Source organism: Thermobia domestica, chromosome 10 (assembly GCF_964235325.1).
Source record: "Thermobia domestica chromosome 10, izTheDome1.hap1.1, whole genome shotgun sequence".
Classification (NCBI taxonomy): domain Eukaryota; kingdom Metazoa; phylum Arthropoda; class Insecta; order Zygentoma; family Lepismatidae; genus Thermobia; species Thermobia domestica.
In genome coordinates, this window is record NC_137463.1 from 57,484,959 (window position 1) to 57,497,331 (window position 12,373).

Below are 12,373 nucleotides of genomic sequence, written 5' to 3' on the forward strand. Positions count from 1 at the left end.
AACCTACAGCAATCTACCAAAACCAGAAGTGGTTGAAACTTATTTCTACTTACGTGTTCAATACTGATTCCCGTAGAGCAAAAACGGTATGTTATATCGAGATGCAGTTTTTTTTAAACAATATATTCAACTTGTCTAAAGCACGTTCGAAGTTCCCCCTGAACCATTCAAACTAGAATTAGTTCAAATTAACTTAATTTCCGGTTTCAATCTTTGTCATGATAGAACAAATGCAGTAAGACAAAGCAAGTATTGACTTTTTGATGGATTCAGTGTCCGAGTAACAGATACTACCTTTAATCTTATTAATCTATAGCAACCAGTAGTTATAGATATACTACTTTATATTGGAGTATTGAATTCCCATTGTTTGGAAGTCTACTGCAGTTGCACATTGTGAAATGGGACTCACTTGTTTCTTTCTTGACCTTTTAATAAGGTAAAGCTGTTCCCTTTCATCATCTTTTATTTCCACCCCTTACCAGAACACATATGTACCAGTTAGAGACCTGCACGGGCCGAATTTTTCGGCCCGAGCCCAATCCAGCCCGAACGTACCTAGGCCCGGCTCAGCCCGGGCCCGAAAAGTTTTGTAGATTTTCGGCCCGAGCCCGGCCCGGCCCGATAAGTTTTTCAAAATTCTTGGCCCAAGCCCGGCCCGGGCCCGATAAATTTTAAAAGTTTTTGGCCCGACCCCGGCCCGATATATTTTTTTTAATTAGCTCGAGCCTCAATCTTTCTCAAAATTTAGTACTAAATTTGACCTAACCCTCAGAAACATTTTCTAAACTTTGGTTCACAACCTGACGCTTGCCTCCCGAATGGTACCACTTCCTCCTAGAACTTTGCCTGTCATCAAGAGAACAAAAACTCCATTCCTGTAACAAAAATCTAATTTAATTGATTTTTAGCATAAAGTGAAGATGGGAATATTGTTTAGGGACAGGCAAAACATGTCCACCCCTTCTTTTTATATTTTGAGTTCAGTGAAGGTCAAGGTTAGAGCTCAATTTACCGCATAATGCCTGCAATCCTCTATAGTGAAAGTGGAGCCGCTAAGCAACACAAACTGTAAATAGCTATTGCATACTTTGTAACATTTTTAACGGACACACTTCTTCAACGTTTGGCTTTATTCCAATTATAGTTTAACGAAAGTCAATAATTATTAAAGAATTGCAATTGATCGGCCCCAGCCCGGCCCGACCTGAAGAGAAATCAGTGTCGGCCAGCCCAAGCCCGGCTCGGCCCAAAGAAATAACAGTGTCGGCCCGCCCAAGCCCGGCTCGGCCCAAAGAAATAACAGAGTCGGCCCGCCCAAGCCCGGCCCGTGCAGGTCTCTAGTACCAGTGTAGTACCAATGTAAGGTAAAAGAGAAGCATGTAGAAACGGTTTGTGTCTTATTCACCGATACAGAGATTTCGTATATATTTCCAATACCATGATCTTTTCATGCATACAAATATGTGCTTTTCTTGATCGCGAGTTTGTAGCAGTGACGTGTTGTTTTCAGGTCAATATCCTTGTCTGTAGCTGAATAGTACTTAGTTTACGAGACATAATGAAAATAAATGTATTAACACTAAAAATGTATATGTTGTAAATTACGTCCTCATCTATATGATTCCTTGTAGCCATAAACTGAAAAACATACCTTCAAATACTTAAGAACGAACTTTATTTCTCTTTTTAAACACCCGTTGACAGCAGTTTTGTAAGGAGAAACAATATATTATGATAGCAAAATGGTTGTCGAAAACTTTGTACGTATAATGTATCCTGTAATTTCTGCTCTATTGAATAAAATAGGGGAACACTCGTATAACATAAAATAGAAATATGATAACAACGCTATTCATAAGCGGACTTCACTGATAGCCCGTGTATATAGAAGTAATACTTCTGTTAGTTGACAACAGTACACCCTCCTCCAAATGCCTCACGCCCTCCGTTCCCCCCCCCCCCACTCTGTTCTCGACAAAAGCACAAAGAGGAAAAAGATTTATAGCAACATTTTAACCGAATATAACGCGCTATCTAGCTTAGGTAGTTAATGCCACAATGTCGCTATGGAACATTTCACATAAGCGGACAATTCTTAACATCAGCTTGGAAAGTCTTAACCATTTGTTCCAGTCCATATCCCAAGAAAATTCCATGCCTCCCAGAATCTTTAGCAAAAGGAACTGAATACACGCGCAGGCAAGGGAAAGAAGTTGTTTCATGAGACAAGTTGCGAAACATTCTTTCTTAATTGTGCATATCCACTTTTAACAATAAAATCTGACCGCCTTCCTTCCTTGACGCATAAGAAAGGTCAAATGATATGCTCTATTATTTTTGAAGATGCGCAAAGTTAACTCTTTTCCTCTATGTAACGGGGTGAATATATTTTTTCAAGAAGAAAAGTCAATTTAACTCGCGTCTACCTAATTTAGAAGCCTAGTAACTTGTAGATTTCAACGTTGTCCTATATCAGCAAAAGTGTCATACGAAGTGTTTCGTATGTGATTTCTTATTATTGTAATTAAGAATAATGTATAATATGACTTGTTGGTAATGAGAATAAACCATATCATTCAGTGAACATTTTTTTAATTTTTTTGTAAAATTACAAAGAGTTCGTGACAATTGCTCTGTCGGTATTCCCTATTACCTTATTAAAATTCAATTACAAATTACACGGTTGTTATTAGGATTATTCAGTGAGTCTTATAAAATAGTGTTGTTAGTAAGTCCGTCCGTTCGTCGTCTGTCCATCAATCCGTCCATTCGTCCGTTACTCAGCACAATACCTCTTGAATGGATAGGAAATTTGAAATTCTGTCTTCTGCAGTAGCTAGAGCAATTATCCTAACTGAGATAATTAATGGAGTCAATCCTTTAACATGTTAACAAGTAACGGTGACTTTAACAGTGACTAACTATAGCCTATATCCAATACATATGATGGAATTTTTCGAATTATGTTTCTAGCAGTAGATAACCAGAGTGATAATCTCTAATGAGTTCGTTAATAATCAATCCGTTAACATCGTAAGGGGTAACGGCGACTTTAGCTGTGCCTACATACAACCTATATCCAATCCCTGTAAGATAATTTTTAATTATATTTATTGCAGTAGATGGCTAGAGCAATTATCTAGGCTGAATTCGTTAGTGGAGACAATCCGTTAAGACAATAACGGATAACGGCGACTTTAACGGTGGTTATCTATATCCCATATTCCATATATGTAAGGAAATTTCGGATTATGAACTTCCGCATTTGATAGCTGGAGCACTTATCTCGAGAGAGTTCTTTAATAGCATCAATCCACTAAAAGATTAACGGATAACAATGAGTTAATAGCTAACTGTATCCCATATCCCATTCATGTAAGGGAATTTTTGTACGCTGTGTGTTGCAATAGATAGCTTAGACGGATTATCTCAGCCTAATTCGTTGATGGAGACAATCCGTTTACATATTCACTTTTAATGGTGACTTGATGTAAAATTGACATATAATAAGGAGGATTAGGATCTTCGACTACGTACTTTTTTTTCCGTTTAGAGTGAAAACAAATTCTACGAAAGTAAATGAGTCGAATGTTGCTTCCAGTTTTAATTAGAGGTGATTTTAAAGCACAATTTCTCTCCTTTTGTAGCCCTTTATTTCCTTAATCTGCGCCAGCCCTTCCCTTATTTTTTTTTACTGTTAATTTCCTAAAATTATATTTAAAGTTGGATTGGTCTAAGTGGATTGTGTGTCATGTTTCTTATGTAAGAATTGTGACAATTTCAAGTATTTTGTGGTTTCTCTCGATTCAAACTCTGCGTGAGCAATTTCGATTACTTACCAACTTGTATGTCACGGGTGCCTACAAAAATCTTAAAACAACACTGCCAGAAAGAGGACAGTGAGTTTGCCGAAAAAAATCTTTTGGTAAATCATTAGAACAATCCGAAGGTAGTCGAATTTGTAGTGTCCACAGAGTTGTTATTCCGAGCAAGTATGATTAATATGTATAATAGAAATCTTCTATTTATATGAAAATGAAAGTAACTGTGTTTCTGATTTCATACCTCTTTAACTAATCGACCAATCTCGATCAAATTTTCAAAAAATGTGAGGTTGGTGCCTGGGATGATTTCTATCACTTCACTTTGACGGAACAATGTAGGGGAGGGGCAGGAAGAGACATCCAAAAATACATAAGACTTACGTGTATTAACTCTTGAACTACGAGACTGATCTCGATCAAATTTGCCACATAGATGAGGTTTGGGTCTGCGATAGATTGAATCATTTCACTTTGACGATGCAACTTAGAAGAGGGGAGAAGTAAATATTTAAAAAATGACCGAAATGACCAATATTAGCGCCGAATTCATAGTTTTTGAGGTCGCTGAGATGAACAGTGACACTTTTGACGCCGTTTAAGTCCACATTCAGCCTCTCAACTTGGGGGAGGATAAGGTGCAAATACATAAAAAGTGATCGAATGTGACTGGTATCAGAGAGTGCTTCAGTAATAGTAAGGAGAGAGTGACTAACGGAAAATATTACTAATTTTTCTTATTTTAACGCAGCGAAGCAGGTATAGTACATTATAAAGAGGTTCATATAATTTATATTGTTTTCAAATGGACGAAATATATAAGAGCAGTTGATAAAACAGTTCAAAGATATCTTCATTTTTGGCTTCTTTTCTACCCTTGTGTACCTGCCCCGCCCCCTCCCCTCTCGGTACAAACGATTTCCGCATATCAATAAAAAGTACTTCGTTTCTACCGGTTTGTACCGCAAATATTTTTGTTTGTACTATACTGCAGTATGAGAAATTAAGAAAACAAAATGGGGGGCCAAGTTCACGCAGCCCCCCCACAATGTCCTAGGATCGATTTATTTGGCTCATTTAAAAGATTTTCGTTTGTACTGGAGGGGGCCCAGATCAAGCAGGCCATCAAATCACGACTTAATACACCGGATACACATGGCTTTTGTATGTCATTTGAAAGTACTTTGTTAGTACCGGATTGTACCACAATGAGTTTCAGTTTAACCATAATAGATTATGAAAAATTAAGAAAACAAAATTGGGGGGCTGTGTGAACCTGACCCCCCACCACGTTGTACAAACGATTAGTTGGCTCATTTGAAAGATTTTCGTTTGTACCGTATTGTACCGTAGTTTGTTTCGTTTGTACCTGGTTGAGGACAAGCTGGCCCGGACACCACAATTTCTTTACAATTCGAATGAAAATGGAACCAAAAATTTGTAAAAATTATGTACTAATTTTTACCGCGAAAATCGAATTAGCACCCCCACCAATACTCACAAGTTTGAATTCTTGATTGCGTTTCAAGCTGTCACGCATAACTTACTTTCCTTTCGAATAGTAAACAAAACGGTATGAAAAATTTGTAGGCAATATTTACCTATTTGTAGTACCAAAATTTGAATATGTACAACCACCAATTTTGAGAAATTTGGATTTAGGTTTGCGGGTTAGACTGGTCCGGACAACTTATTTTTCATTGAATTTTAAATCAAAACGGTACCAAACATTTTTACCTTATATGTACAAATTTGTACCGCCAAAATTAAAATTTGTACCCTAATCAATTTCGAAAAGATTGGATTTTTGATAACCGGTGGAGCAGTCGCACAACTGTTTTTCTTTCTAATTCGAATCAAAATGACACCATAAATTGCTACCTCATACTTACCAATTTGTGCAACCAAATTAGAGTTTGTACTTCCACCAATTTTGAGAAATTTGAGTTTTCGATGGCGGGTCAAACTGGATTGCACAACTTGTTTTTCTTTCAAATTCGAATCACAACGGTACCAAAAACTTGTATCCAGTATGCGCCAACTTGTACCACCAAAATTAGAATTTGTACACACAACTTATTTCAACAAATTTAAATTTAATGGAGGACCAGTATGTCGTCAACATGGCCTACACAACGCATATTTTTTTTTCAATTAGAATAAAAACGGTCCTAAAACTTTGTAAACAATGTGTACCAATTTGTACCACCATAAATATGATTTGCACCCTCACCAATTTCCCGAGAATTGAATTTTTAATGGCGAGTCAATTAGCTTGCACAACACTTTTTCTTCCCAATTCAAATCAAAACGGTACCAGAATTTTGTACCCAATGTGTACCAATTTGTAACACCAAAATTACAATTACAATTTTGTTGGTAGGTCAAACTTGCCCGCACAACTTATTTTTCTTTCCAATTTGAATTAAAATAGTTCAAAAATTTGTACCCGATATGTACAACTTTTGCCACAAAAATTAGAATTTCTAGCCCCACCAATTTCGAGGAACTTGAATTTTTGATGGCGGGTCAAACTGATCCACAAACACTTTCTTTCCAATTTGAATCAAAAAGCTTACAACAATTTGTACCCATTATGTACCAATTTGAATTACCAAAATAAGAATTTGTACCTTCACCATTTTCGATTTTTGTTAGGAGGTTAAGCTGGCGAGCACAATACTTTTTTCTTCCCAATTCGAATCAAAACTGTACAAATTTTCGATATTGGCGGAGGTACAAATTCTAATTTTGGTGGTAAAAATTGGTGCATATTGGGTACAAATATTTGGTACCGTTTTGATTCTAATTGGAAAGAAAATGTGTTGTCCGGGCCAGCTTGTCGTCAACCTGGTCCGCCATCAAAAATTCTAATTTCTCGAAATTAGTGGCTGTAGAAATTCTAATTTTGTTGATACAAATTGGTACATATAGGGTACAAATTTTTGGTACCGTCTCGATTCGAACTAGAATGAAAAAAACAGTGAGAACTTTTTCCACCACAAAAATTCAACTTCTCGAAATTGATTAGGGTATAACTCTAATTTTGGTCGTACAAATTGGTACATATTGGGTGCCATTTTGATTTGAATTGGAAGGAAAAAGAGTTGTTCGGTTCTGTTTCACCCGTTATATTAAAAATTTAATTTTTTTAAATTGGTGAGGGTACAAATTTTAATTTTGGCGGTACAAATCGGTACATATAGGGTACAGGTGTTTGGTACATTTTTGATTCGAATTTCCAAGAAAAATAAGTTGTGCGGATCAGTCTAACCCGCATATCAAAATTTCATATTTCTCGAAATTGGTGGGGATATATATTCTAATTTTGATACTATAAATTCGTAAAGATTGGCTACAATTTTTTGGTACCGTTTTGATAAGAATTCAAAAGAAAAATAAGTTGTCCAAGCCCTCCATCAAAAATTCAAACTTCTAGATATTGGTGGGGGCGCTAATTCTATTTTTGGTGGTACAAATTGGTACAGATATGGTACAAATTTTTGGTCCCGTTTTGATTCGAATTGTAAAGAAAAATAAGTTTTGAGGGTAACTTCGATCCGCCATCAAAAATTCACAATTCTCGAAATTGATGGGAGTACAAATCTAAATTTTGTGGTACAAATTGCGTACATTTTTTTGTTCCGTTTTGATTTGAATTGGAAAGAAAACCAAATTGTGCGGGTCAGCGTGACCCATCAAAAATTTAAATTTGTAGAAATTGGTGGGAGTAAAAATTCTTACAAATTTTTGGTATTGGTTTCATTCGAATTGAATAGAAAAATTTGTTGCGTGGGCCTGTTTGACTCGCCATCAGAAATTAAAATTTCTCGAAATTCATGGGGGATCAAATTGTAATTTTCGTAATACAAATTAGTACATATCGGGTACAGATTTTTGGTGCCGCTTCAATTCAAATTCGAAGAAAAAATAAGTTGTGCGGGTCAGTTTGATCCGCCAACAAAAATGCATGTTTGTCGAAATTGGTGGTAATACAGATTGGTATATATTGGGTACATTTTTTTTGGTTCGAATTAGAATGAAAAGGAAGTGCGTTCCAGCTTGACCCGCCAACAAAAATTTAAACGTCTACAAGCTGATAATAGTACAAATTTTTATTTTGCTGGTACAATTTGGCATATATTGGGTACAAATTTTTGGTACCGTTTTCATTCGAATTCAAAAAAATATGTTTTGTGGATCAGTTTGACCTGCCATCAAAAATTCAAATTTCTCGAAATTGATGGATGTACAAATTCTAACATTGATGCTATAAATTGATACATATTGGGTACAAATTTTTGCTGACGTTTTGATTAGAATTGGAAAGAAAACCAAGTGTGCGGGCCAGGTTGACCTGCCATGACATGGACCGTTAATTCTTCATAATTCAGAACGATACAAACGAAACAAACTACGGTAAAATCCGGTACAAACGAAAATCTTTCAAATGAGCCAACTAAATTGTTTGTACAACGTGGTGGGGGGGGGGAAGGTTTACACAGCCCCCAATTTTGTTTTCTTAATTTTTCTTAATCTATTATGGTTAAACTAAAACTCATTGTGGTACAATCCGGTACTAACCAAGTACTTTCATATGACATACAAAAGTCATGTGTATCCGATGTATTAAGTCGTGATTTGAGGGCCTGTTTGATCTGGGCCCCCATTTTATTTCGTTAATTTTTCATAATCCAGGACGTACAAACGAAACAAACTACGGTACAATCCGGTACAAACGAAAATATTTTAAATGAGCCAACTAAATCGTTTGTACAACGTGGTGGGGGGGGGGGCAGGTTCACACGACCCCACCAATTTTGTTTTCGTAATTTTTCATACTCTATTATGGTTAAACTAAAACTCATTGTGGTACAATCTGGTACTAACCAAGTACTTTCATATGACATACAAAAGTTATGTGTATCCGGTGTATTAAGTAGTGATTTGAGGGCCTGCTTGATCCGGGCCCCCATTTTGTTTCGTTATTTTTCATAATCCAGAACGGTACAAACGAAACAAATTACGGTACAATCCGGTAGAAACGAAAGTCTTTCAAATTAGCCAATTAAATCGTTCCGAGGACATTGTGGGGGGTTGCGTGAACTTGCCCCCTACTTTGTTTTCTTAATTACTCATACTGCAGTACAGTACAAACAAAAATATTTGCGGTACAAACCGGTACAAACGAAGTACTTTTTATTGATATGCGGAAATCGTTTGTACCGAGAGGTGGGGGGGAAGGCAGGTTCAAAAGGGTTTCTTTTCTTACCTTATTTTAGCACTTTTTTCTTTCCCTAAGAAAATTATCCTAAAACAATTTTGTTTCTTATACATCTAGCATGTAATATACAAGTATGGTCCACCTATGCGTCTGTTTGTTTATAGGCATTAGAACAGAAATGGTAAATACTAGCTTAATTAGTTAGGTTTGAATTTAGTGTTCCTCTCAGCAGCGAGGTTATATGTTAGGTGAACATGGAAGTTGAAAGTTCATGAGCTCCGGCCACTTCTCGAACCCGTACCTCCTACGTCAAAAGGCGCGTAGATTAAATACATAGCCATGAGCGAACTCTATGTATGTAATAGCGAGGAACGGAATTTTCATATGGATTAACTCAGTGTTTCAAGAATATATTCCAAGTCCTAGCTTAACTTTCTATTTAAAAAGAAGTAATAAGAGTACAACAATATCAGATTTGAACGCTGATCACTATAGAGCAAAAAGGGTAAAATACAGCGAGCGAGAAGTAACTTTCTAAAATGGATTCAGTATTAAAAGAATACGTTTCAGTTACAACAATACCACTATCTAAAATCAAACCTGAACTCACTCATGGCTATATGGTTAGTGGTTAGGGAACGTGATGAATTCAGCGTTCATAGAATAAATTCCGACTCCAACATTATCCCTTTCTAAAACTAAACATGAACTCTCTCGTGGCTATATGGTTACAGAAGACGATGGATTCAGCATTCAAATTATAAGTTCTAACTTCAACGTTATCACTATCTAAAACCAGATGTTAGTTCCCTTGTGACTAAATGTGTAGCGAACGTGCCTTTGGCACAAGAGAATCACACTGGATTTACAGAAATATCTAGTGGAGCGACGGGACATTTAAGAAAATGTTACACATTAGAATTACGAAGGGGTATCAAAAATTTCGTGCAGTCATCTAGCACAAATTCACTCTAAAACGCTCTGACACCATGATGTTATTAGTCCTTCTCTACGTAGTCACAGTGCCTAGCAACACATTTTTGCCAGTTCTTCACTCTTTGTGAGCCCATTTTGTAACATTCTGCAGTTGGGCTTCGAAACCACAGTTTTGCCTCAGAAATGACTCATTCCTACTGTCAAAATGGCGTTCTCTGAGTAAACGCTTCATCTCTTGGAAAAGAAAGAAGTTATTTGATACTAGGTCCGGTGAGTATGGTGAGGGGAAATATTTCATATCCTAATCCCACTGCCTTTATCATGATGCATGGGTGGAATGAGCTGGTGCATTGTCTGCCAACAGCAGCACCCCTTTTGTGACCAATCCAGGATGTTTATTCAGTTAATCTTGTAACTTAGTCAAGAGATGACAACAACAGGTACTAGTAATAATTTGCCCCCGTGGTTGTTAATCTGTCATGATGACTGGACAGTATGAGCAGGTGCATTGTCAGCCAACAGTAGAAAACGGAAAGCATTACCTTGGCGTCAGAGTTCTGCACTTGTGCCGTTTTAATGTAGTGGGAGGAGGGGTGTTCTTATTGTTTGTTCATTTCCTTTGTTTCTTGGTTATAAAGGTAAACTCAACTATTATCCATTGTCACTGGTATGCCAAAAAAAAAAGTCCTCTTCATCCAACTTACAGCGATGCAACATTTCTCTTGCAGTATCCTCGTGATTTCTCTTATGAAAGGTATGAGCAATCGTGGCTCCTACCGTGCTGACTCTTTCTGAAGATGCAGCTAATTGCATCCAGGATATTCCAGGAAGATTCAAAACTCATATCACTTTCAATCGTTATCCTCCTGTGTTCCATTATGATCTAAACTTTTTCCTTCAAGGCGGCATCATCTATGGAAAATGGTCTTCCAGATCTAGACGCGTCCGCGGTCTGTGTGTCCAGTTTGGAATTGACGTTTCCCCTTGGATACCATCTCATAGTTCCATCCCGTGAAGGGAATTCGGAAAATTGTCGTGCATTTAAAAGATTTTCTTGTTGAAGAATCTCTAAATATGACTGAAGATGAAGCAACTCACCTAAAGTAAATTTATAATGAGGCATTCGAGTGTACAATATTATAAACTAAAGAGCAATATGCAGGAAATAATAAACAGTATTTGAAATGCCTTGATTTTATATTGCGACAGTCAGGAACATTTTTGAAGAGTTCTGAAATATTGCAACTATTGAATTTCTTAGGCTGAAATTAAACAAGTTTCCGAATTAAACGTTAAAGTTATTAAAGTTTTATCCAACAACAAGAAGACAGTAATATTTTAAAATATCTTAGATATGTTGCATCCATATAAAAGTGCTTTTCACAATGTGTATTGTAAGGTTCCATATGTCTTCACACCATGCTATAACCATGTGTCTACTACACGTGCTTGCAGCAAACAAACACTACAGACGACAGCAACGAGGGGGACGTCGTTCGTCATCGCCAATATTCGACTTGTGACACAGGGACCAGCAGTCAGCAACATTGTGTATAAAAGAGAAGAGTACACCGTAAGAAGTATCAATCTCTCCCGGTTGATCAAATTACTAAAAGCCCTAAGGCACCTGGATATTGGGAATATTTTACCCCTCTCAGCGACGCCTGGTCAATTGAGAAATGCCTTTCCTACAAGCCCTAATACGCCTGGTCATTGGGTTCCTTTTGGCTCTCTAAGACGCCCGGTCATTGAGAAGTACCTAATCAACTAATTCTCATTAATTCTTTAAGACATCTGGTCACTGAGAATAACCTAACCTACAAAGCAATAAGAAACCTAGTCATTGGGTTTCTTTTACTTATTTACCTACATATTAGAGGAAACTTCACTTATGGTAATATATTTGTATTCAAGAGGAACTTTTGTAATAAAAAGGTGATGGAAAAGTCCAATATCCCGTGTACCGTATTTTGCTCTACCCTATAGAACAGAGAGAATTTTATATGGTGGAGGCACCGGGTACCGTCATGACACTGAAAAATCGAAATTTTGCATTGGAAATAGCTTCAAAGGCTTTTCGAGTATGCCTCTAGATGATAAGTCCGCTAACAGAAAAACATCCAATAAATGTTCATGCATTTTTTTCTTTAACAAATCTTACAATCACTTACAAATTTTCCACACTAGGGGACTTCCGTTTTTCACATCATTTCGAGCGAGCAAAGAAATTCTGATCCACTTTCATCATTTTCTGTTCTTATTTTATCAAGTACCATATCTGCCAATACATCTATTCGTTTTAAAGTTCAGGTGACTCGTATATTGAGTAATCAGAGAATATGTATAAATAAGGATTTCAGTTTCGAATATTTTTCTATTGTGTACTTGA